Below are 27,851 nucleotides of genomic sequence, written 5' to 3'. Positions count from 1 at the left end.
GAGAGTCGGCGATTAATCCGATCTTCACTAAACATCAACCTTGACATTTTGTGCACGGCCTGGTGTGAGCAGCCACGGGTTCAGTAATAATGACTTCACCTTGGCCCTATCAATAAGTGAACTGTCGGCCTTCCTCCTTCATGAACTTTGAAACTCGTGTTTTCTCGTTGGAGCTCATTCATTGAACATGCAAATGAGGATATCCACAGACATTTCTGAAAGTACATTACCAAAATGGATTTAGCCATTATTACCTTCGCAAAAGCGGAAGGTTATGTTTTGATCGCTGTGTATTTATTTGTATGTCTGTGTGTGTGTGTGTGTGTATGTTATTCGCATAACTCAAAAAGTATTCAACCGAATTGCATGAAATTTGGTGGGATGATTGGTTATTATACGGGACACATTTGATTAGATTTTGGGAGCAATCGGGTCAAAGGTCAAGGTCAAGGTCACGAAAAGGTCAAAATCGTATTTTTACCATAGCGCGGTCAATTTTTATCCAATTGGCATGCAACTAATGCCAAAATGTTCAGAATTCAATGCCCGATCTTGTGATATACGACATGACCCAGTGAAGACATTACCCTTGTTAGCGGTTGGGGGTCAAAGGTCAGGGGGGTCACGACCTTGCAAAATGTGCGTTTTTTGTCATAACTCGGTCAATTCTTATCCGATTTGCATGAAATCAGCACCAAACTGTTCACTGTTCTGTTCCCTACACTCCCATGCCAAGTACAGAACAGTAGCTGCGGCGAAGGTATGCGCTCTACCGAGTGCCCGTTCTAGTTCTTTGTTGTATTAATCCAGTGCAAGATGCAACATTTTTTTAGAATGATTGCAACAATTTGTTGTTTTTGATATGCATTCACCCAATTGCATCAATAGGTTCGTTTTAACATGCTTGGGGACTGCGTGCCATGATCAATTTATAGAGCCCCACTGAAGCAACCATCCCGAGAACAGAATAAAACAAGAAAGAGCAATCAGGGATTGCAGACTCTCGCCAGGACATGTTTATGTGGTGTATTTTGTGTGGTGTTTTTTTCGTGTTGTTTCGGATAAGGTTCGTTTTTTTATATCCAAGATGGCTGCCAAATCACGTGACCTATGACGTCACCATTTTCACACTATTTGCAGCAATAGTGTGAGATGATATTTGTGATACTTCACATTGATAGGCTAAGTAGTACTTTCAGAGAAACAATTTTTGGAATATTTTCCTTAGATCCAAAATGGCTGCCAAACCATGTGACTGATGACATTTTTTTTCAACATTATATCCCCATGGATAGTCAAACATATGGTTAAAATTTCGCATCATTTTTTTTTTTTTTTTGTATACAAGATCGAGGCTCGTGAAAGAGCGAACATTAATCACACAGAAAGACAAACAGACACATAAAACAAATAACATCGGGAGCGGTAGACAAGATGGGGAGAGAGGGGGAAGGACACAAACACAACATTTGAGAGCAGGGACCGAGAGACATGGAGACATCGAGAGAACTGTGGGAGGGAGAGGGCTTTGGGGGGGAGGCATGGGAAGGGGGGGGGGGGTGGGAGAGGTATAAAACATATGGACACTGCCAAGACTTCCAGGAAAGAAGTTGGAATTTCAAACAAGGTGGATCTGGGGTGAATTAGTGGGGGTAGAAAAGATCAAGGTTTTGGATGGGGGAAGATAAGAGATGGTGGTGAACAGCTGTTTTGAAGACCTGGAGGGAGGAGTGTGATTGAAGTGAGTGTGGGAGTTTGTTCCAGAGGCGGGAGAAAAGAGGAATGAAAGAGTGAAGGTGAGCAGAGAGCCGAGATTTCGGCAGTTTAACCATCAGAGGGTGGCTGGCAGATCTTGTGCGACCTGTAGGAATATTTGGGGGACAGAGCACAGAGAGAGCTGGGGGAGCAAGGCCGGAGAGGAGTCGGTAGAAGACAGAAAGACCACCTACCTGCCTGCGGTGAGTGAGTGAAAGGCCCTCAGAGATAGCTTCATCGCGGGAGATTCCAATGATTCCAATGAACATTCCAATGAACATTCTTTCTGTTCAGTGCTTTCAGAGAAGAACAATAATTTCATTTTTGCAGTTTTTGCATAGAATCAAATATGGCTGCCAGACCATGTGACCTATGACTTAATAGTTTCAAAATGTATTCCTCAAGGTTAGTAGATCATGTTTGTGGAGTTTCCCATCAATCTAGGAAGCCGTTCTGGAAAAGAAGATTTTTGAAGGTTTTCATTTTCATTCCAATATGGCTGCCAAACCACGTGACAGATGACGTCATCAATTTAATTCCCACATACAATGTTTGTGGAGATCACACTCAAGAAATTTCAAACTGATCGGATCAAGTGTTCTACTTGTGTAATTCTGACGTTATAATGAAAGCACCGATGACATTATCATGACTATATGTTGCTCCCCATAGGGAGTACTTGATAATGAGCCATGATTCAAGTTTTTCCATGGAGCGGTTTCGGTGGGACATAGAGGTGCAAAGTTTTTCGGTTTTTCCAAGATGGCGCCCATACCACGTGACCTATGACATCATAATTATCATTAAAAATTCTGCAAGAGGAGGTGCTCCTGGTGAAAGTTTTCTGTCAATTGGATCAACGGTTGCAGAGAGAAGCATACTCATGTTCTGTGCAGACAAACAGACAGACAGACAGACAGACAAATGGACCCAAATGCAATCCTCTGGCGAGGGTCTCTGGAATGGCACTCGGAGAGCGCATACCACCCACCATACCACTGCCAGGCTGAACGCTTTATGTTTTGTATATAAGATAGGCTGGATCTGGATTGGCCTTGGCTAAAATCTAATCGGCTTGTTCTTGTCACCTAACCAACTCGTCCACCAAGTTTTGGAATAATCTACATGTTTTTGTAATAGGCTATATGTCGTTTTTGACTCCATCTCTCAATGGTGAAGAATCACTTAGAAAATCAAAATATTCTCGAATCCGAATCCGATTTCGGATCTTCACTAAAATAGAATCTATTCATCTTTGTCGCACACCCACCCTGTCCACCAAGTTTCATCCGAATCTGTTCATAACTTTTTGAAACATCATGTTATATGTCGTTTTTAGTCCTGTCATTCAATGATGAAGAATCACTTAAAAAATTGTCCGATTCCGATCAGGATTCATACACTCACCAAAATTGAATCAATTCCTCTTCGTCACACACCCAACCTGTCCACCAAATCCATCCAAAACGTTTTGAGATATCCTGTTCACAGACAAACAAAGTGACAGACAAACAGATAGGGGTGAAAACATAACCTCAGCCCACCTTCAGTGGCCGAGGTAATAACAATCTGCAACTATTTGATTATTAAAAATATATAACACATCATCATATATCATGGGAAGCCAGGCCCAGGCTCCACACGGACCACCACCACCATACATCATGGGTATGGTTGTGCTCGCACAAGAAGTTTTGCCTCGAAAAGTGCAATATAATGTCAGAAAAGTCTAGATTTGTTACAACGTAATTTTAATAATCCATCGTCGACAAATAATTCATCGTTTTGTGAGCCAATGAATTTCGCAGTGCATTTTGGATCATTTTCAGACTGGAAAATGATCTTTCACCGGTGCATTTGGAGACGGACCATCTTGGAGGTTGTAGATTCTTACTGCAACTTCAAGGTCTGGAAAAGCCAGTCCAATTTCTCAGTTTTTAACAGTGAATGTATCACAGAAGTTGAATCCATCACTGAACCAATTCTACTTTGTTGAAAGTAATGTTTTGAATGCAATTTGAAAGTAATGTTTTTCGAATGTACTATTCCAAATCACCAAATCTGTCCACAAAATCTGTTCAAAACTTTTTTATGAATTTGAATTTTTTCATGAATTTTTTTACGAATTCTTTATGATTATCTTTATTATGATTACTAGCAAAGGTACCCGCCCTCCGGGCGGGGCTTCAATTGGGAAGCCCAAATGAAAAGGCAAAATATCAGAAATTGAAGGCTTTTTTATGTTAAACGATTCATATAAACATCCGTTGAATCCTAACACACGCAAATCATCAAAATATAAACAGTACATAGCGCCCATTTTGAAAAAAGATTGAATTCTGCAAAACGGAAGCGGCCACTGCACGTCTTTCTCAGTCGCACGTTTATGTGTGAAGAGTGCGCGCCGAATCTGTAACACGGAAGCGGCCGCGACACCTGTTTCTCAGTCGCTTTGCACACGCTGCCGTGTTACTTCGGAGCCGCACGTTTATGTGTGAAGAGTGCGTGCCGAATCTGTAACACGGAAGCGGCCGCGACACCTGTTTCTCAGTCGCTTTGCACACGCTGCCATTTTACTTCGGAGCCACACGTTTATATAGGAAGAGTTCGTCAGGAGTCGATCTACTCTCTCCTGGTACGTAGAATAAACAGTATTTGTAGAATTTCAACAAAAGCCACATCACTGTTCATATCGGTAAATATTATTCCATCGTGTTTGGGAAAATTGGAAAAATTGCAAAAATTGGAAAAACAATATAGCTTATTTTACTCCTATTTTACTATAGCCTATTTTACAATATAGCCTATTTTACTCCCAGGGGTCCCAGGAATACCCACCGAAAATATCGTTGCGATCGGTTGAGCCGTTTTTGCGGTACCTTCGAACGGACGGACGGACATTTGGTGAATTACAGTAAGATGCCTCCTCCCCCAAAGGTGGTCAGAGGCATTATGTTTTAGGGTTGTCTGTCCGTCTGTACAGGCTAAACGTCGTTTTTTTTCTCACCAACCATATGTCCGATTGAGACTAAACTTTTAGGGTGGGAGTGACACCCACGCATAATGTTTTTTATGATAATTGTGATGCCATAGGTCACGTGGTATTGCAGCCATCTTGGATTTAACGCAAATAATTAAAAAAACTATTTCTCAGAAACCACTGAATTTGAAACTTGGCACATTGTCGAGTACTCCCAATGGGGGGAAAAAAGCATGGTAATGATGACATAGGTGAAGTGGTATACCAGCCAAGAATGTTTTCATCGAATTCCTTATCCTAAAAATCTGAAATTGCATGCACATGATCTATGACCCATTTGTATTGAAATATTAAATTTATGACTTTGTAGGTCACATGGTTTGGCAGCCATTTTGGATTTAACTTAAGACCTTTAAAAAAAAAACTTCTCCCAAACCACCAAATCGATTGACTCGAAACATACGTGGGTCATTGACTATGCATGGCGATTAAAACATGATCATGAAAACATAATTGGTCACATGCTGGGGCAGCCATATTGGATTGAAGGAAAATATGAAATAATTATATCTGAAACCCCTTACCCTATTGATGCGAAATTTTACAAACATAATCTAACACCACTGTTGCATATAGTTTGAAAATGATGATGTCATAGGTCATGTTGTTTGGCAGCCATCTTGGATAGAAAAACGAACCTTATCCGGTCAACACGAAACTTTAGAAATGTGATCCCCTACCCATACATATGCAGAGTGTACATTTTTTAAGGTCATATGTCATGTGGTATGGCAGCCATATTAGCTTGAAAGCCGATATTTTAAAAATTCCCATTTCTGAAACTGCTTCACCGATCAATGTGAAAGCTGTCATGGCTGGTGAAAATATGATACTTGAAAACAGTTGAAGGGTTTTATATCAAACTTGTTTATTTTTAGGACAATGAATGAGGGCATCTACCCGTTGTGGGACTATGCAGAGGCATATTGGCGACACGGTCATTTTAGTTTTTAATGAATCCTTTCTGATTTTGCTTTTTTATGAATCCGAATTGGCCTTACACTGAAAATCTTTTGATTTGGAATTTGTATTGTTCCAAATCAACATTGCTGGAAGGGAAAAAAATCCAAGTTGGGTCGATTTGGTTTCATTGTGTTCAAAACACTTCATCGGTTGTCAGATTTACTTGATCATCTTCTTTATATACTCCCACGTGCAAATAGTGTTGTTATAATGGTGACAATTTATATAATGCTTTATTTTGGACAATTTTGTTTTGAAAATAAGGTTATAAGCTTCATCAAACTCTATATTGGTCTGTATTATTGTGTGCTGTTGAAAGATGTTTAATATGTGTAAGATGTAGACTTGATCCAAGATCTGAACTGTACCTCCATAAAATTTTGATGTCCGGAGAATTTAATTGTCCGTGTTGATTACATGACCAATTCCTGCCAAAAAAGCATGGGAAGACATTTCAACTCAAGGACATTAATTTATAAGCCCCCATTTTCCACGGTGGCGGATATTTTAAGGCGTATACGTAATATCTCAGGATCTTTTGCACATACAAAGTTTATTGTGGTGTCAAAATGTAATTTATTTGGATCAAGAATCTCAAATGTATCTTATTGATTGGAGCAGTAATTTATAACTATTTTCAAGATATCAAAAGAAACAAAATAAAAGATTACGGAATTTATTTGAGAGTTTTTAGCCACTTTCTTTTGTAAGATGACATTCACACATAAAATGGTGAATTCAAGAAACACTTGCACTTGTATGACCGATGTATGCTAACAAGGAAAACAATCTTTTATGATATACCGACACTCAAAATATCAGCAAACACTTCCATATATATCCAAGTAGGGGAAGTTCTAATTCATTACGGACAATATTATAGACACCACGTCAACGTCTTTCATCACGGTAATATTTCAAGAAGAATTGTGGCATTCTGTTTCGCACTTGCAAAAAACTGAGCATGTCACCCATCATATGTTACATTTGCATCTCATTGTTTTGCAAGTGTAGCACCCGTACAAAGTTACCAATTCACTCGGTAATGGTCTGCGACATTTAGATGGATGTAAAAGTCCATCCACTTCATCCCATCCATAGTCTTGTTTTCTTGGCTTGTTATAGTCAGTATGTAAGAGAGTAAGTGCATTCCTGATAACAAAGAATGCTCGGCACATATGACCTCTGACTGAGCTTGATGTTGGTGGCAGTTCAACAAGAGATGTGTTTGTTTGACCTTGTGTAATAGATATATCTCAGCTCATTGAAGGTGTTTACTTTTGAATTTAGTGACCAGATACTTTTCAACATTATCAATTCTTGCTCTCGGAGGTTGCCCGTCTCTCCAAATTCTGCAAGTAAGTTTCCTGATTCTTCTTTCAGTGTTGTATGTTTGGTTCCAGTTTTTCTTAAAGCATCATCTCCAATTACAATTTAAGCCTTCACCAAAACAATGCGTAATGTGGGTCCAAGCTTTGTCAGCAGATGGGGTTGAGAAATGAGTTGATGTTTGTTTGTCACGATACTAAACCGAATCCAAAGCTCTGTGTTAAGCCTTTGGCTTTGACGATGAACACATATCCCAGCATTGTAACTACTACGTCTATCATTCGAAAGAATAACAACACAATGGGCTCATGCTCGATTGCCCAGTTAACGTGGGACACAAGCTGATGGTCAGCTTCCTCAATTGCACTAATGAGCTGCTCAAGTACAGCTGCATCCTGGTTTGATTGTAGCACTGCAGGAATAACGTCTTCATTCACAAGCATTCCACTTGTAATGCCTTGAAGTGTTGGCTGAACAGATTGTAAACCTGCTAGTTTGTGGGCAAATAGCTGTAAGTTGGTTTTTTTCGATGATGATGATGTCCAGAAACTGTCCATTTGAACAGGGATTGGCATGTCAGGATCAATGTTTGTTCACTAGACACTTCCGGTGTTTGAAGCTCTTCAAAGCCTTTCTGATTCCCTACCGGTACCAGATAATTTGACATAGCTATCAAAGACCACATGCGGCTCCTGCACAGTACAAACTGCTCGCACATTTTGCAGGACATTTGCGATAGCTTCACCAAAGTTCCTTTGAGATGGCATGTTCACGATTCAAATTTGTGACATGAAATGGAAGAGTACTGCAGTTTTGTACTGTGAAACTGGCTCAAATGTGCTTTCCTCTACATTGAGTTTCATCTCAAGTTCAGCAATTACTGTGCTTAGCTGGTTTAGTCGAAGCATCACTTTCAAACAATGGGGTTATTGGCAGCAGACCATGACCCAAAATGTCCCTCATTGTTTCTCCCCTCTCTCTGGCAATATCCATGACTTTTTGTGCAAGGGCAATCTGCGATGGTGTCATGACTTTTATAGCTATCATCGTTGAGGGTGTTCTTGAGTAAGAAAATCGTGGTATAATCAGTCTTTGAAAGAGTTTCAGAGAGATCTTTGTTCTTCAACATTAACCTCACTTGATGAATTTGTTTATACGCTTCTGCTTCATGTTCAATGTCGTTTAGTAGCATGAGTGACGTTTTCATCTGCAGCTGCTTCGTAGCAAAATTGTTGAGACAGACCTGTTCAGTTACTTGGTATGGATTTCCTACTCCCATTTTGAACTGGAGAAGCTTTGTGACATTGTCATAGAACATCTGTCCTTTATTTTCTGTCAGTTCATGATGAGATGTCTCCCTGTGGTCCATTAATTTTGCATTGGATAGATCACGGAATATATTGGTGATTGCAAGGACTTCATGATAAACTATTTGCCATTCTACCACAAACTCACTCTTTGTTGTTTGACCAACAATGCCTTTTGAGCTTTTCCTGATATATTTGTGTTTTCTGCTCCGGCTTTATTTGAAGGGCAACGGTGTTGAATTTTCTTTCTCTGTCTCTTACAACAAAGTGGCCCTGGATGAATTTCCAGTAAAGGAAGGGATTTTCAACTTCGAGCATTTGTATTCTCTCCAGATACGAGGAATATCATCCCAGGTTGTTAATGCAGTCATATTCTTGAAATATGCATATGAGTGGCTCAGCAGTTTGCACGTCAAGTAACCAATTCCCTCACTGTCAAATGGTGTAATATTTTTAACAAGGCCGACTGGATTCATGAAAACTCTCGAGTACTTGCACAGCTGAGTTTGCACAACATTCATCAACGAAGTTTGGAAATAAAAAATGTTTCATGCTTTGAGTTTTCTCCAGCGGCCTGTTAAAATGCACTTGACTTTGTACTCGTCTTTTGACTGCAGTCATGGAAATCATTACATTGACGATTATCCCAGAAAAACTTCCACATCATAGTTTTGATTACTTAAGCAACAATAAGCATGCCCTTCAGTGAGCGGACGTAATGTGTTCCATTGACCACAGCCGATACAGTGTTCACACCAAAAATCTCAGACACTATCAGGGCATCATCCACTCTACAAGTACTAATGCACCTATCTGCACAGCCAAGAGTCGCTTTCGTCAAATGAAACATTCCCAGCATTGGGTAAACTAGGGCATTGCCCGTACGTGGGTGCCCGTTCCTTGCCCAAAAAAAAAAAAAACGCTACCCGTACGCTCTACCCCGCCCGTACGCCCGTAAACAAAAAATAACAACGCTCTTCGCTTCCGCCCTTCGCTCTGACTGAATTGGGAGAAATAATGCGCATAAGAAATCGAATTACGTACCGTAATGGCGGTCAGCTCGTAACGCGCACACTGTCCGGAAGTTCGCATATCGCATATCTATCTATCTATCTATTAATGCCCATTTATTCAATTATCGCCAACGTATTTTGGCTTTTTGCAATTTAATCGCAAGGAAAAGTAGAAAGAGAAGAGGGAAAAAAAGAAAAGCCTTGCCTTGCTGCAAACAGCTGCTGCAAACAACAACAACATGGAAGGCTGCACTGTCCGGAAGTTGGCATATCGCAGTTACGATTATTTTAGTGTTAATGGCCAATTATTCAATTAGCGCCAACGTATTTTGGCTGTTTGCAATTTAATCGCAAGGAAAAGTAGAAAGAGAAGAGGGGAAAAAAGAAAAGCCTTGCATTAACGCATTAACGCTTGCATTGCATTAACGGTTCGGCACACGTGATAGCTCGCTGCTCTCTGATTGGTTGAAGCGTTTTTTGGACATAGCTCGGTAGGTACTTGTCCGATTAATTACAAACCTTGAAAAGGCACATCCTCGGGTCCCCAGCAATATACCTGGCAAGTTTCAAGTATATCGGACCCGTGGTTGTCGAGAAACAGCGGTCACAGACACACAGACAGACACACAGAGATTGCTGGAATTATAGATAGATAGTACGAATACTATAAATGAACATTTTGACTTGTTGAATATATTATTTGGATTTCTACCACTACTACTACTACTACTACTACTACTACTACTACTACTACTACTACTACTACTACTACTATTACTACTACTCCTACAACTACTACTACTCCTCCTCCTCCTCCTCCTTATGCAGTGACAATCTGAGGAGGGGAAAGTGTTAGACAGGAATTTGTCGTTTTCTCATTGTGCCGGCGATTGTTTGCCAACTCTTTGTGAATGACACCGTGGGATTTTCAATGTCCACCAACGAATGTCGGCAGATGGGATGCCCGCTTAATGTCTATCTGAGGGCCGGCACGCACATTGATGAATCACCTTGCCTGTGAAACAACTGGATGACAGTTTATAGCTGGGCCAAGCCAAGTGTGTGTACTTCTTGGCCATCCGGCCAGCCCTAAATATTTCCCCATTTATAGAGATTGTCTTGTTGAAATCTTTCTCTTAATTACGCTATTTAAAAAATGGCAGCTGGGAAGGAAATTTCCTGGATGCATAACGTCTACCCAATTTTGTTTTGTTAGTTATAGGGATAATATATTATTATTAGGGATAATATATTATATATATATATATATATATATTTTTTTTAGTTATAGGGATAATAGCCTGGTGTTGGCTTAGCGGTTAGGGTGCCGGCCTGGGATCCCATGATCCTGGGTTCTGTATCCCGGTTGATCACTGAATTAACGCCAGGGGGGTTGACTGAGCCTGTCATCCTTCCGAGGTCGGCAAATTGAGTACCAGCTCACTGGTAATTCCCTGTGTCGCAAGAGGCGACTAACAGGGTTGGCGGCAGGAAGGGCATCCGGCCATAAAACATTGCTTCAAAAAGGGGACCACAGTGCCCAAAAAAGGCCAACCCCTGCTCTGCGTGGAAAAATGGCCTCTAAAGGTGGTTCTTTATAAACTCTCAGCCTAGTGTTTTGCATGCAGAGCAATGCATCAATATGCAAGCCATCATTCGGAAGGATGTTAGGCTCGGGGACCCGTCAGACAGTGCTGGTTTGCCGGAGGATGGTAAAGATCCCATAGTGATCTTTTTTGCCAAAGAATAAGTGCATTGTTTCCGGCACACAGAAGAAATTCAAACGTCCTGCCACCTGCTGTCAAGTAGCTGTGTCACAGCAGTGACCTGTTCAGGATCGGGTTTCACCTAGAAACATTTGTCGACTTGTCATGGCACACGTGTAAAGAGTATGGGCATCTAATTGATATTACCTTGCTCTGGTCAGGGACACAGCAGGGCCCTGTGTAAGAGTCGAAAAGTTTCTCATAGAGTGAATTTCTGCTTGCGGCTTCACTTGTTTTGTAAAGTCTGCTTACGGCAGTCTCATGTGTTCACATTATATTTTTTGAGAAACATAATACCCTGATAAAATTAATCCCTGTCGTTTAATAACAAATGAAAATAGGGCTCGAGGCCAAATGTTATAAAATTTAAAACTAACCCTGAAGCCGATGGAATATATCGGTACGTAACCCATGTATAGTTAATATACTTTGGATCCACCATAGGATCCTGTAAAAAAGTATGTACACGGAGATTAATTAATTATTGATCCTTGGTAATACACCTATAACTAAAAACAAAATAAAACAAAAAAACACCTTTAGAGGCCATTTTTCCCCGCAGAGCAGGGGTTGGCCTTTTTTTGGGCACCGTGGTCCCCTTTTTTTTTGGAGCAATCTTTTATGGTCCGGATGCCCTTCCTGCCACCAACCCTGTTGGTCGCCTCTTGCGACACAAAGGGAATCACCAGTGAGCTGGTACTCAATTTGCCGACCTCGGAAGAATGACAGGCTGAGTAAACCCCCCTGGCGTTAATTCATTGATCGACCGGGATTCAAACCCAGGATCCCAAGCCAGCACCCTAACCGCTAAGCCAACACCAGGCTTTGAGAGTTTGGAAAGCTGGACCGAGATTCAAACCCAGGATCTTAGGATCCCCAGCCGGCACCCTAACTGCTAAGCCAACACCAGGCTTTGAGAGTTTGGAAGGCTGGACCGAGATTCAAACCCAGGATCCCAAGCCGGCACCCTAACCGCTAAGCCAACACCAGGCTGTGAGAGTTTGGAAAGCTGGACCGAGATTCAATCCCAGGCAAAAAACGATATATAGCACGATATCCCAAAAAGTTTTGGACGGATTCGGACGAAACTTGGTGGAAAGTTTGGGTACGTGACAAGGACAAATCGATTCAATTTTGTTGAAGATCTGAATCCGGATATGAGCAATTTTAAAACTTTTAAGTGATTCTTCACCATTGAGTGATAGGGCGAAGAACGATATGGAGCACGATATCTCAAAAGGTTATGGACGACTTATGACAAAACTTGGTGGATGAGTTATGTCGAGGATTAATTTTCGATCATTATTAGGTCAACATAATTGTATTGGAAATAATGCATTGTCCTCTATGTGGTTTTACAAGATGGAATTTTGTATTATTCGGGAGAGGGAGCCTGGCTTTTACAAACAAAGAACATACCAGAAATATACAGAAGTACCAGTTGTATCAAAAATACATCAAAGGAACATCAAGTACATAAAAGTAACATAATTCAGCCACGATCTCTCCCCTCCTCCCTTGTGACCAAGTCCCTTACATACAGAGGCAGGTGGAGGGGGGTGAAGAAGGGCCCAAGAGACCTTGAGGAGAGATATATCAATAGCGGTGTCACGAAGTCGGGGCTTCGGAGAAACCCAGCCAAAAAGAAGACCCCAGTCGGTTAACGAGACAACAAAATTCCCCAAGGGGCGAGTTTCCCACTGTAAATATGATGTCCACCCCTCTATTGGCCTCCAGCAAACCTCCTGACATCAAAGGACAACCTTGGGATGGCAGACTGGTTGTCGCCAGACGTGAGACAGCATGTGACTGCAGTGTGTAGAATTCAAACCCATTTCATTAGATGGCATTTGCTATTATACATGATATGTTATTTTTAATAGTTAATCTATTCAAATGACACAATGCATATTTTAATCGAACAGATAAAAGTATGGCAAGGCTCCTGTGTAGATGAACTTGGCACCAGGTAGCTTCAATGTGTATTCATCCAAACAGGATAAATTTACCACACTCCCAATTAGTCAAAGAATACCCTGATAAAAACATTCATTTTAACACACCTTTGGTTGTTGTTTATGTGTGGAATGATGTAGTTACCTTCGCAAAAGCGCATGAAATTTGGTGGGATGATTGGTTATTATACGGGACACATTTGATTAGATTTTGGGAGCAATCGGGTCAAAGGTCAAGGTCAAGGTCACGAAAAGGTCAAAATCGTATTTTTACCATAGCGCGGTCAATTTTTATCCAATTGGCATGCAACTAATGCCAAAATGTTCAGAATTCAATGCCCGATCTTGTGATATACGACATGACCCAGTGAAGACATTACCCTTGTTAGCGGTTGGGGGTCAAAGGTCAGGGGGGTCACGACCTTGCAAAATGTGCGTTTTTTGTCATAACTCGGTCAATTCTTATCCGATTTGCATGAAATCAGCACCAAACTGTTCACTGTTCTGTTCCCTACACTCCAATGCCAAGTACAGAACAGTAGCTGCGGCGAAGGTATGCGCTCTACCGAGTGCCCGTTCTAGTTATTTATGTAGTTGTATGTTCCACTTTGATGTAGTTGTATGTTCCTCTTTGATGTAGTTGTATTATCCACTTTGATGTAGTTGTATGTTTATCTTTGATGTAGTTGTATGTTTATCTTTGATGTAGTTGTATGTTCCTCTTTGATGTAGTTGTATGTTCCACTTTGATGTGTTTGTATGTTCCTCTTTGATGTAGTTGTATGTTCCTCTTTTATGTAGTTGTATGTTCCGCTTTGATGTAGTTGTATGTTCCTCTTTGATGTAGTTGTACACTCCCCTTTGAGGTAGTTGTACACTCCCCTTTGATGTAGTTGTATGTTTATCTTTGATGTAGTTGTATGTTCCCCTTTGATGTAGTTGTATGTTCCTCTTTGATGTAGTTGTATGTTCCCCTTTGATGTAGTTGTATACTCCCCTTTGATGTAGTTGTATGTTCCCCTTTGATGTAGTTGTATACTCCCCTTTGATGTAGTTGTATGTTCCCCTTTGATGTAGTTGTATGTTCCCCTTTGATGTAGTTGTATGTTCCCCTTTGATGTAGTTGTATGTTCCCCTTTGATGTAGTTGTATGTTCCTCTTTGATGTAGTTGTATGTTCCTCTTTGATGTAGTTGTATGTTCCTCTTTGATGTAGTTGTATGTTCCCCTTTGATGTAGTTGTATGTTCCACTTTGATGTAGTTGTATTGTCCTCTTTGATGTAGTTGTATTGTCCTCTTTGATGTAGTTGTATGTTCCCCTTTGATGTAGTTGTATGTTCCTCTTTGATGTAGTTGTATGTTCCTCTTTGATGTAGTTGTATGTTCCCTCTTTGATGTGGTTGTATGTTCCTCTTTGATGTAGTTGTATACTCCCCTTTGATGTAGTTGTATGTTCCTCTTTGATGTAGTTGTATGTTCCTCTTTGATGTCGTTGTATGTTCCTCTTTGATGTAGTTGTATGTTCCTCTTTTATGTAGTTGTATGTTCCTCTTTTATGTAGTTGTATGTTCCTCTTTGATGTAGTTGTATGTTCCTCTTTGATGTAGTTGTACACTCCCCTTTGAGGTAGTTGTACACTCCCCTTTGAGGTAGTTGTACACTCCCCTTTTATGTAGTTGTATGTTCCTCTTTGATGTAGTTGTATGTTCCGCTTTGATGTAGTTGTATACTCCCCTTTGATGTAGTTGTATGTTCCCCTTTGATGTAGTTGTATGTTCCCCTTTGATGTAGTTGTATGTTCCCCTTTGATGTAGTTGTATGTTCCTCTTTGATGTAGTTGTATGTTACTCTTTGATGTAGTTGTATGTTCCCCTTTGATGTAGTTGTATGTTCCCCTTTGATGTAGTTGTATACTCCCCTTTGATGTAGTTTTATGTTCCTCTTTGATGAAGTTGTATGTTCCCCTTTGATGTAGTTGTATGTTCCTCTTTGATGTAGTTGTATGTTCCCCTTTGATGTAGTTGTATACTCCCCTTTGATGTAGTTGTATGTTCCTCTTTGATGTAGTTGTATGTTCCCCTTTGATGTAGTTGTATACTCCCCTTTGATGTAGTTGTATGTTCCACTTTTATGTAGTTGTATGTTCCTCTTTGATGTCGTTGTATTGTCCGCTTTGATGTAGTTGTATGTTCCCTCTTTGATGTAGTTGTATGTTCCTCTTTTATGTAGTTGTATGTTCCTCTTTGATGTAGTTGTATGTTCCTCTTTTATGTAGTTGTATGTTCCCCTTTGATGTAGTTGTATGTTCCTCTTTGATGTCGTTGTATGTTCCTCTTTGATGTAGTTGTATGTTCCCCTTTGATGTAGTTGTATGTTCCACTTTGATGTAGTTGTATGTTCCCCTTTGATGTAGTTGTATGTTCCTCTTTGATGTCGTTGTATGTTCCCCTTTGATGTAGTTGTATGTTCCCCTTTGATGTAGTTGTATGTTCCACTTTGATGTAGTTGTATGTTCCACTTTGATGTAGTTGTATGTTCCCCTTTGATGTAGTTGTATGTTCCTCTTTGATGTAGTTGTATGTTCCTCTTTGATGTCGTTGTATGTTCCACTTTGATGTAGTTGTATTGTCCTCTTTGATGTAGTTGTATGTTCCCTCTTTGATGTGGTTGTATGTTCCCCTTTGATGTAGTTGTATACTCCCCTTTGATGTAGTTGTATGTTCCTCTTTGATGTAGTTGTATGTTTATCTTTGATGTAGTTGTATGTTTATCTTTGATGTAGTTGTATGTTCCTCTTTGATGGAGTTGTATGTTTATCTTTGATGTAGTTGTATGTTTTATCTTTGATGTAGTTGTATGTTACCCTTTGATGTAGTTGTATGTTTCCCTTTGATGTAGTTGTATGTTCCCCTTTGATGTAGTTGTATGTTCCTCTTTGATGTAGTTGTATGTTCTGCTTTGATGTAGTTGTATGTTCCCTCTTTTATGTAGTTGTATGTTCCCCTTTGATGTCGTTGTATGTTCCACTTTGATGTAGTTGTATGTTCCCCTTTGATGTAGTTGTATGTTCCACTTTGATGGAGTTGTATGTTCCTCTTTGATGTAGTTGTATGTTCCTCTTTGATGTAGTTGTATGTTCCTCTTTGATGTAGTTGTATGTTCCTCTTTGATGTAGTTGTATGTTCCTCTTTGATGTCGTTGTATGTTCCCCTTTGATGTAGTTGTATGTTCCACTTTGATGTGGTTGTATGTTCCTCTTTGATGTGGTTGTATACTCCCCTTTGATGTAGTTGTATACTCCCCTTTTATGTAGTTGTATACTCCCCTTTGATATGGTTGTATACTCCCCTTTGATGTAGTTGTATACTCCCCTTTGATGTGGTTGTATACTCCCCTTTGATGTAGTTGTATACTCCCCTTTGATATGGTTGTATACTCCCCTTTGATGTAGTTGTATACTCCCCTTTGATATGGTTGTATACTCCCCTTTGATGTAGTTGTATACTCCCCTTTGATGTAGTTGTATACTCCCCTTTGATGTAGTTGTATACTCCCCTTTGATGTAGTTGTATACTCCCCTTTGATATGGTTGTATACTCCCCTTTGGTGTAGTTGTATACTCCCCTTTGATGTAGTTGTATACTCCCCTTTGACGTAGTTGTATACTCCCCTTTGATATGGTTGTATACTCCCCTTTGATGTCGTTGTATACTCCCCTTTGATGTAGTTGTATACTCCCCTTTGATGTGGTTGTATACTCCCCTTTGATGTAGTTGTATACTCCCCTTTGATGTGGTTGTATACTCCCCTTTGATGTAGTTGTATACTCCCCTTTGATGTAGTTGTATACTCCCCTTTGATGTAGTTGTATACTCCCCTTTGATGTAGTTGTATACCACCCTTTGATGTAGTTGTATACTCCCCTTTGATGTGGTTGTATACTCCCCTTTGATGTAGTTGTATACCACCCTTTGATGTGGTTGTATACCCCCCTTTGATGTAGTTGTATACTCCCCTTTGATGTAGTTGTATACTCCCCTTTGATGTGGTTGTATACTCCCCTTTGATGTGGTTGTATACTCCCCTTTGATGTGGTTGTATACTAGGGTGCATCAAACGCCCTTAGGTTCTTGGATTTTAATGTCTATTCTCTCAAATGTTACACTTGTTGGTAGAAGTATGTATGCAAAAAATAAATGAAATCAGAGGTGGTCCTGGGTGGCCACCGGCCACTTTTATATATTTAGGGCCATTTTCGGGGCCGCACTATGTAAAAATGTTTGATTTTGTTATTTTACACCCAAACCTAGTCATGTTTGGTATCAAATTGAAGGTCTTGATGAGAGGAATACAAATATAATAATTTTATGCAAAAAACGATGGTTTGATAATTAGTTTGTATTTTTACATGAATGAAATCGGAGGTCTAATCGTGGGTCCCATACTAGTAGTCTAATAATATCCTTTATTTTCTTTCAGATGGCAGATAAGAAGACCAGATTAGCAAGTGCCATTTTTGGTCTTGGCAATGCTTTTACAGAAGCAGATGGTACATTGACAGGAGTCCGCCTCCCAACTTGCCGGCAGGTTCTTCGATGCGTGATGTGGTACATCCAGAAAGAAATATGTGAAGGCAAACAAACTCAGCCACTGAAATGGAAATCTGCCAGCATCGTCCTTATCCAGCTGAAAAAATTCTACACTAAAGCAAATATTCCTATGCTTTCAGACCATCAATGCTGCAAACTAATACTTGACCTTCTTAATGACAATAACAAATTGCGTCAAATACCTGTTTCTCGCCGAGAATCTCCAAGCACTTTGGCTAAGTTGCAAACCATGAATGAACGTCTTGATAAGACCTTTGGTGTATGGACAAAAGATGCAATGACAAACATTAAGAATGAGGAAGATAGAGTATTTTTAGAGTCAATGAAATCTGACAGAGTAGCCTCATTTGGTGGTGTTGACAAGAAGAAAGTTGATAAAGATCATAGAAAAGAAAAACGCCTCTTAGCGGAAGCTTCAAGACGAGAACGTCATGAATCATCCAGTGTACAAGAGATGACAATTAGTTCTGTATGCTCTGATGATAGTGACTCTGCAGATAGCTTGGAAGAAACTGAAGAAGAGGCGATTCCAGAGTTTCAAAGGAAGCGTAGTCACCACAGATCAACATATGCAGGTACATCTGCCTTTATTCCTCATGATATTCTGAAAAGACATTCAGTTGTGTCTGTTGCTACTCGACTAAACATAACTCCTGTTCAACAGGTTGCGCTCACCAAAGCTGTAATTCAAGAGGCAGGAGGTGATCCACGTCGTGTGGCCAAGTCGTACTCAACTGCTGATAAGGCTCGACGATCAATAACAAGTGCTATCGCCAAAGATATTCAAGAAAATTGGATCGCCCCCAACAGCTGCAACACTTCACTGGGATGGCAAGCAGATACCAACGCTCACAAACAAGAATGTCAAGGAAGAAAGATTGCCAGTGTTGGTTGGGAATGCCACTGATGTAAAGCTACTGGGGGTGGCTAGATATCCTCCTGGAAGTGATAGGTCATCAGGTGACATCATTGCCGAGCACACTTACACGTATCTACATTCATGGAAGTGCAAACAATCAGTTGTCAACTTATGTTTTGACACAACAGCATCAAACACTGGACACGTTACAGCTGCCTGTGTTACCATTCAATCAAAACTGGACCGTGCTCTTCTGTGGTGTGCATGTCGCCATCATGTTGGAGAGGTAATCCTGGATCATGTGTTTGACGTTCTCAAAATTGAGGCATCAAAGTCTCCAGAAGTATCTTTGTTCCAAAAATTCCAGAAGAATTGGGAACGCATATCGCATGCAAAGAATGAAAGTTTAACCAAAATTGACATTTCCATGTACAATGACTATGCACAACAGCTGCTTTTATCCTGCAAAAACAAGGTTTTAAGCACAATCCGCACAAGCGCTTCATACTGTAGGGAAGACTACAAGGAAATGGCACAACTCTGCCAGGTAGTCCTCGATGATGATGTCACAAAACAAGGAACACTCCACAGACCAGGGGCCATGCATAAAGCAAGGTGGATGTCAAAGATTCTTTATTCCATCAAAATATGCCTACTTGAAGAGCAAATTTCTCTACTACCTCGAGGAACTGTAACAACACAACATCAACAGAAAAAACTGAAGGAGTTTGTTGTTTTTGTTGTTTATATTTATTGTGATTGGTGGCTCATATGTCAGTCTGCTTCAAATGCCCCATGGTTTGATTTGTGCTTTTACAAGACTCTGCTCAACTATAAAGCTGTCAACTCAACCATTTCAGTCAGCGCTGTGAAAGCCTTTGATAGACATTTGTGGTATTTAACCCCAGAACTGGTTGTTTTGGCACTGTTCAGCAATGCAATTCCTCAAAAGGATCGTCGTGCCCTTGCAGATGTGTTACTGGCCATACAACCAGATGAAATGCCAAGCACTCCAAAACACCGCTACGGTTCTGGATATGGCAAACCGTCATTTCCAAAAATTACAGAAGCGACAACCCTGGCTGATCTTGTGAACGAGGACTCGTGGTTTACAGTAAACCTTCTTCACCTAGATATGACCTTCCTAACAGAGGATGTTGACACTTGGCAGAACAATGAGCACTTCAAGGCAGCCAAGTCCATTGTGGATGGGCTTAATGTTGTGAATGACCCTGCGGAGAGAGCAGTAAAGCTCGCAACTGATTTTGTCTCAACTGCAAGAAGAGAAGACCACTTCCAAAATCTTCTTCAAGTGGTTGAATGTGACCGCAAAGCGAGGCCAAATTTGCGGAAACGAGCAAAGTTGGAGTAGTGACATTGGCGTTGTGCTTAATACATTTTCAAACTTTTAATCAATGAAAGTACAATACTACAACACTGTACTACAACTTTGTAATATGAAGAACGATTTTGGTTAATTTTACATTGACATGTAAGGTTGTTTTAACTGTTTGATATTAGGCATTTAGTAAAAGTAGGACTTTACTTTTGTATATAGGTATAATGGTTAATTTTACATTATCTTGTAGTTAATTTTACATTATCTTGTAAAGTAGTTTAGCTGTGGCCCTAAATGGCCCTAAATATATAAAAGTGGCCGGTGGCCACCCAGGACCACCTCTGATTTCATCTATTTTTTGCATACATACTTCTACCAACAAGTGTAACATTTGAGGGAATAGACATTAAAATACAACAACTTTTTGAAAATCATGGGGCGTTTGATGCACCCTATTGTATACTCCCCTTTGATGTGGTTGTATACTCCCCTTTGATGTAGTTGTATACTCCCCTTTGATGAAGTTGTATACTCCCCTTTGATGTAGTTGTATACTCCCCTTTGATGTAGTTGTATACTCCCCTTTGATGTAGTTGTATACTCCCCTTTGATGTAGTTGTATACCACCCTTTGATGTAGTTGTATACTCCCCTTTGATGTAGTTGTATACTCCCCTTTGATGTGGTTGTATACCCCCCTTTGATGTAGTTGTATACCACCCTTTGATGTCTTTGTATACCCCCCTTTGATGTAGTTGTATACTCCCCTTTGATGTAGTTGTATACTCCCCTTTGATGTGGTTGTATACTCCCCTTTGATGTGGTTGTATAATCCCCTTTGATGTAGTTGTATACTCCCCTTTGATGTAGTTGTATACTCCCCTTTGATGTAGTTGTATACCACCCTTTGATGTAGTTGTATACTCCCCTTTGATGTAGTTGTATACTCCCCTTTGATGTGGTTGTATACTCCCCTTTGATGTGGTTGTATACTCCCCTTTGATGTGGTTGTATACTCCCCTTTGATGTGGTTGTATACTCCCCTTTGATGTGGTTGTATACTCCCCTTTGATGTGGTTGTATACTCCCCTTTGATGTAGTTGTATACTCCCCTTTGATGTAGTTGTATACCACCCTTTGATGTAGTTGTATACTCCCCTTTGATGTAGTTGTATACTCCCCTTTGATGTAGTTGTATACCACCCTTTGATGTAGTTGTATACTCCCCTTTGATGTAGTTGTATACTCCCCTTTGATGTGGTTGTATACTCCCCTTTGATGTAGTTGTATACTCCCCTTTGATGTGGTTGTATACTCCCCTTTGATGTGGTTGTATACTCCCCTTTGATGTAGTTGTATACTCCCCTTTGATGTGGTTGTATACTCCGCTTTGATGTAGTTGTATACTCCCCTTTGATGTAGTTGTATACTCCCCTTTGATGTAGTTGTATACTCCCTTTTGATGTGGTTGTATACTCCCCTTTGATGTAGTTGTATACTCCCCTTTGATGTAGTTGTATACTCCCCTTTGATGTAGTTGTATACTCCCCTTTGATGTAGTTGTATACTCCCCTTTGATGTGGTTGTATACTCCCCTTTGATGTAGTTGTATACTCGCCTTTGATGTAGTTGTATAATCCCCTTTGATGTAGTTGTATACTCCCCTTTGATGTAGTTGTATACTCCCCTTTGATGTAGTTGTATACTCCCCTTTGATGTGGTTGTATACTCCCCTTTGATGTAGTTGTATACTCCCCTTTGATGTGGTTGTATACTCCCCTTTGATGTAGTTGTATACTCCCCTTTGATGTGGTTGTATACTCCGCTTTGATGTAGTTGTATACTCCCCTTTGATGTACCTTTGTGCTAAATAAATTTATGTTTTTCGCATTGGATTGGTCGTTTTTATTTATAGATTTTTATTTTATCATGGAGTTGTTAAACCATGTCGATGATGGACCAAAGTCGCTGCCTTGTGATTACAATCAAAGATATGCTTCAGTTATGCACATTTCTGTATCCGGTTTGGCTGACCTTGTTGCGTCAAGTTGTTGTTGTTGCCTTGTTGTTGTTGCCTTGTTGTTGTTGCCTTGTTGTTGTTGCGCCTTGTTGTTGCGCCAGGATGTGGTTGTATTGGTACTGGCCTTTTTGTAGTCATGAGGTTATATTTGGTTTTGCACAACTTTTACAAGATCTCAAACATCCTCCGCTCATCTTCTGTTGTGAGAAATATCATCATCATATTGAATTTGTCTCATTGATCTCTGATGGGATTTTGCTACTCAAGGCTATAAACTGTGTGGTTGGTGCTTCGCAGACAGGGCATTGCATCATGAAGTGTGCTGGTCCTTCGATGGATGCTTGGTGGATGTTAAACATCCCATGGTGTCTTTCGTGAAGAGTAGGTGAGTTATCGCCGGCACTCTGAACAATTTCCAAATTCCTTCCGTCTTCTGGTGAAAGTCAGACCTGGCCAAATGTTTCGTGAAAGACTTGGGCTGAATACTTTCCCCACGACTGAAGCCACAAGGTAGAAATAATTGGAGCCATTAATGAAATACTTTTGTACATTGTAGGTTTAATTTACCTTACATGTGATGCGTTCTTTGAAACCTACAAAACATGGACAAAAGTGATTGGTTTTACTCGTTATAAGACAAATCGTAAAATCTTTTAAAATGTGAAAACCCCTATCTCTGAACAGTTCCAGCCACTCTCCACAGTCCCCTAAAGGTACGTAGTGCTGCCCCTCACTGCAGTCCCTGACAGGGTAGGTAGATCCACTCCCATGTACAAGAACCGTGCACAAACAGATCCTCTCAATCTCAGACAGGGCAGTAAACCTACTGCAGCTCAGTGCAGTCCCCGACAGGGTAGATCATACTGCTGCTGACAATCAATATAGTCCTCCATATAGGATCGGTCATAATGACACTCAATATAATCCTATATATATGATCGGTCATACTGCAAGGTGTAAGGCACAAGAACGTGCCATTCCCAAACTGTGCAGGAGAGCTCACCTGAGGAGGGGGCTCCATCCACAAACACGTGTTTATGGCTACTTAGTCATCACTGTCACTGAACAGATTCCCCTCCTCCAACCCCTGTCCCAGGAGTCCGTTCGGAAGGAGACAGGAAAACAATTTAACGGGGGATAAAATAGGGGCAGAGGAGCAGAAAATTAACAAAAATGGCTTGCCTCATATAGTTTCATACATGAATGTATCCTCATATAGTTTCATACATGAATGTATCCTCATATAGTTTCTCATATAGTTTCATACATGAATGTATCCTCATATAGTTTATCATATAGTTTCATATACATGAATGTATCCTCATATAGTTTCTCATATAGTTTCATATATATGAATGTATCCTCATATAGTTTCTCATATAGTTTCATACATGAATGTATCCTCATATAGTTTCTCATATAGTTTCATATACATGAATGTATCCTCATATAGTTTCTCATATAGTTTCATATATATGAATGTATCCTCATATAGTTTCATATATATGAATGTATCCTCATATAGTTTCTCATATAGTTTCATACATGAATGTATCCTCATATAGTTTCTCATATAGTTTCATATACATGAATGTATCCTCATATAGTTTCATATATATGAATGTATCCTCATATAGTTTCTCATATAGTTTCATACATGAATGTATCCTCATATAGTTTCTCATATAGTTTCATATACATGAATGTATCCTCATATAGTTTCATATATATGAATGTATCCTCATATAGTTTCTCGTATAGTTTCATATACATGAATGTATCCTCATATAGTTTCATATATATGAATGTATCCTCATATAGTTTCTCATATAGTTTCATATACATGAATGTATCCTCATATAGTTTCTCATATAGTTTCATATATATGAATGTATCCTCATATAGTTTCATATATATGAATGTATCCTCATATAGTTTCTCATATAGTTTCATACATGAATGTATCCTCATATAGTTTCTCATATAGTTTCATACATGAATGTATCCTCATATAGTTTCTCATATAGTTTCATATACATGAATGTATCCTCATATAGTTTCATATATATGAATGTATCCTCATATAGTTTCTCATATAGTTTCATATACATGAATGTATCCTCATATAGTTTCATATATATGAATGTATCCTCATATAGTTTCTCATATAGTTTCATATACATGAATGTATCCTCATATAGTTTCTCATATAGTTTCATATATATGAATGTATCCTCATATAGTTTCATATATATGAATGTATCCTCATATAGTTTCTCATATAGTTTCATACATGAATGTATCCTCATATAGTTTCTCATATAGTTTCATATACATGAATGTATCCTCATATAGTTTCTCATATAGTTTCATATATATGAATGTATCCTCATATAGTTTCTCATATAGTTTCATATACATGAATGTATCCTCATATAGTTTCTCATATAGTTTCATATATATGAATGTATCCTCATATAGTTTCTCATATCGTTTCATATATATGAATGTATCCTCATATAGTTTCTCATATAGTTTCATATATATGAATGTATCCTCATATAGTTTCTCATATAGTTTCATATACATGAATGTATCCTCATATAGTTTCTCATATAGTTTCATATACATGAATGTATCCTCATATAGTTTCTCATATAGTTTCATATATATGAATGTATCCTCATAGTTTCTCATATAGTTTCATATATATGAATGTATCCTCATATAGTTTCTCATATAGTTTCATATATATGAATGTATCCTCATATAGTTTCTCATATAGTTTCATATACATGAATGTATCCTCATATAGTTTCTCATATAGTTTCATATATATGAATGTATCCTCATATAGTTTCTCATATAGTTTCATATACATGAATGTATCCTCATATCGTTTCTCATATAGTTTCATATATATGAATGTATCCTCATATAGTTTCTCATATAGTTTCATATACATGAATGTATCCTCATATAGTTTCATATTTATGAATGTATCCTCATATAGTTTCTCATACATGAATGTATCCTCATATAGATTCTCATATAGTTTCATATATATGAATGTATCCTCATGTAGTTTCTCATATAGTTTCATATATATGAATGTATCCTCATATAGTTTCTCATATAGTTTCATATATATGAATGTATCCTCATATAGTTTCTCATATAGTTTCATATATATGAATGTATCCTCATATAGTTTCTCATATAGTTTCATATATATGAATGTATCCTCATATAGTTTCTCATATAGTATCATATACATGAATGTATCCTCATATAGTTTCTCATATAGTTTCATATATATGAATGTATCCTCATATAGTTTCTCATATAGTTTCATATATATGAATGTATCCTCATATAGTTTCTCATATAGTTTCATATATATGAATGTATCATATAGTTTCTCATATAGTTTCATATACATGAATGTATCCTCATATAGTTTCTCATATATGAATGTATCCTCATGTAGTTTCTCATATAGTTTCATATATATGAATGTATCATATAGTTTCTCATATAGTTTCATATATATGAATGTATCCTCATATAGTTTCTCATATAGTTTCATATATATGAATGTATCCTCATATAGTTTCTCATATAGTTTCATATATATGAATGTATCCTCATATAGTTTCTCATATAGTTTCATATATATGAATGTATCATATAGTTTCTCATACAGTTTCATATATATGAATGTATCCTCATATAGTTTCTCATATAGTTTCATATATATGAATGTATCCTCATATAGTTTCTCATATATGAATGTATCCTCATATAGTTTGGAAGGGATAGAGAGTTGAAGAGATTGCTCTATTATGTGAGAAGCGCTTGAAGATTGAAAGGCCACAAACTATCCTCTAGTGAAATTTAATACTCCATCATGCTCAGTTCGTCAGATTCCTGGTGGGGCATAATACCAATCATATTCAGTGCCTTCCTTTTCACCCCATTCGGGAGTGGTAGATGGTATGAAGGGGGACACTAGTGTATAAGGGGGAGCAATCTAACCTCGAGCACCCACTAGGGTGGCACTAAAAACCGAATGTTTCATAATTTTAGGCTTTAGGGTCTGGTTTTGTTTGATCCCATGAGAAAACACTCTTGGTAAATTTTCATTGATCAAATCATATTTAGAGGTTGCTCATGGTCTCCAAAGTTTCTCTACTGGAGTGGTCAACCCAACACGCGCGGTCTAACTCACTCGGCCACCGCGCTCCCTAATAATAATTATTATTATTATTATAATAATAATAACAGTAATGATAATAGGGTACGTTTTTGTTTTTTCTTTTTCATCTTAACCCATTAAAGCCCAATGGCAACAATAGGCCAGTGATTTATGTTTATTATTTTTGAAGTTTATGAATTATATTAATGATCAGATTATATTTGTCTATGTTGTAGTTTGTTATGTAATATGTAAGGACATAATGTAATTATAATATTATTATATAATTGTATGTAATTATACAATTTTGTATTGTATGCTCACCGCAACAAGCCATGTTGCGGTGAGCAACCCCGACATATTATACGATTTGCATAAAATTTTACGTGTGTGATTTCTACAATAAATTGACCCACTTTGAATGATAAGACCATAATTTTCACGTGTTTGAAATTTTAACCCAATTTTAGTGCCACCCTAGCTGGCGCCCACTCTGAGTCAGTCTGGGAGGTCGGTGGATCGATCCCCGACTGAGTCATACCAAAATACTTTAAAAATGGTATGTGCCGCTTCCTTGCTTGATGTTCAGCCATTAAAATAAGGATACAGCTCAAACAAACAACCATAAGTTGGTAATAATAGCACAAGCTTTGATGGCCTAATGGCCTCTTTCTGCATCGAAGTTCCTTGTAACGGGAACTCATGTTATTAATACTCCATTGTACTATGTACAATTTCTTACAGACAGTGAGTTTAGCATTACCGAGGGAGGACTTGGTAATGCTGAGATTTCGGTGTCTGCCGATATCTTTCGGGGCAAGCTTGGAAATGTAGTCTCCCCAGGAAAGGTTGTGGTTGCTGGTAATACTTGTAAGTATCACAGTAACCCTGATCGGCAGCTTGGCCAAGGTACATATTGGTACAACCAACCCAATGTGATGTAATGGCGATTGAGGTATAAACCTCTTTGGTCATTTTGTTCAGTATATTGAACCCGTTTCATTGAAAACTTCCGCCAATACTGTCTGCCAGTGAGCCCTTTCGTGTGGCCGCTGAAAATGCTGAACATAACATCAGGACCGAGAAGTTTAAAGTTATACAAGGTTAAATAAAATTACATCAATGAGAAATGGACTGATGCAGCTGGGATTTGAGATGGAGGAGACACGGCAATTGTCACTGGACAAACACAGAGTCTGGGGAAATGCAAACATACCTGGATATCTGCAATCACAAAACGATCGCAGAGGGTAAGCATATCCTGGCCTGGCAGGAGTATTTCCCTTGGCGATCTCCCGCGACATTCCCTTGGCCCGTGATCCAATGATGTCCATATTTGCTTCGTACCAACATATGACCTTGACCTTCAAGATTTAGGGATAGAATATAAATGAAGAAAATGTGTCCCCGTCTAGCATCTATCCATAAAACTCCACATTGTGAAAATTCGAGGACAATTATTCATAATTATGATCAAAAAGGTGTTTTTTGTTAATTCCCAATCCCAAAAGATAGGTCAAGGACATTGATCAAATATCAGGATCACAACTTCAATGCAGGTCCCTTATTATGATGCAAGAACATATTGGAAGGCCAAGCGGTCTTTCAGATGTGAACCCAATGGCAAAATTGAGTGATGACAAAAAAACGTGTTCTTTTGTTTAGATTAATTTGACCTTGACCTTCTTTTTTTTTTAG

At 38.9% G+C, this 27,851-nt stretch overlaps 1 protein-coding gene and 1 long non-coding RNA gene across 2 annotated transcripts in view; one reads left to right on the top strand and one right to left on the bottom strand.

The window, feature by feature from the left end:
* Nucleotides 1–27,851, top strand: part of LOC137422153 (protein unc-13 homolog B) — a 745,568-nt gene that overhangs the window by 173,918 nt on the left and 543,799 nt on the right. The window lies entirely within an intron of this gene.
* Nucleotides 22–27,428, bottom strand: LOC137420757 (uncharacterized). Its single transcript, XR_010983190.1, has 3 exons — nt 27,370–27,428; nt 3,163–3,236; nt 22–215 (listed from the first exon to the last, which is right to left on the bottom strand). It is a non-coding gene; the product is annotated as an uncharacterized LOC137420757 (long non-coding RNA).

The sequence above is a fragment of the Myxine glutinosa genome, chromosome 2, assembly GCF_964187855.1.
Source record: "Myxine glutinosa chromosome 2, kmMyxGlut1.1, whole genome shotgun sequence".
In the NCBI taxonomy this organism is placed as follows: Eukaryota; Metazoa; Chordata; class Myxini; order Myxiniformes; family Myxinidae; genus Myxine; species Myxine glutinosa.
Note: the sequence above shows the minus strand (reverse complement) of the source record. Positions and strands in the feature narration are given on the sequence as shown.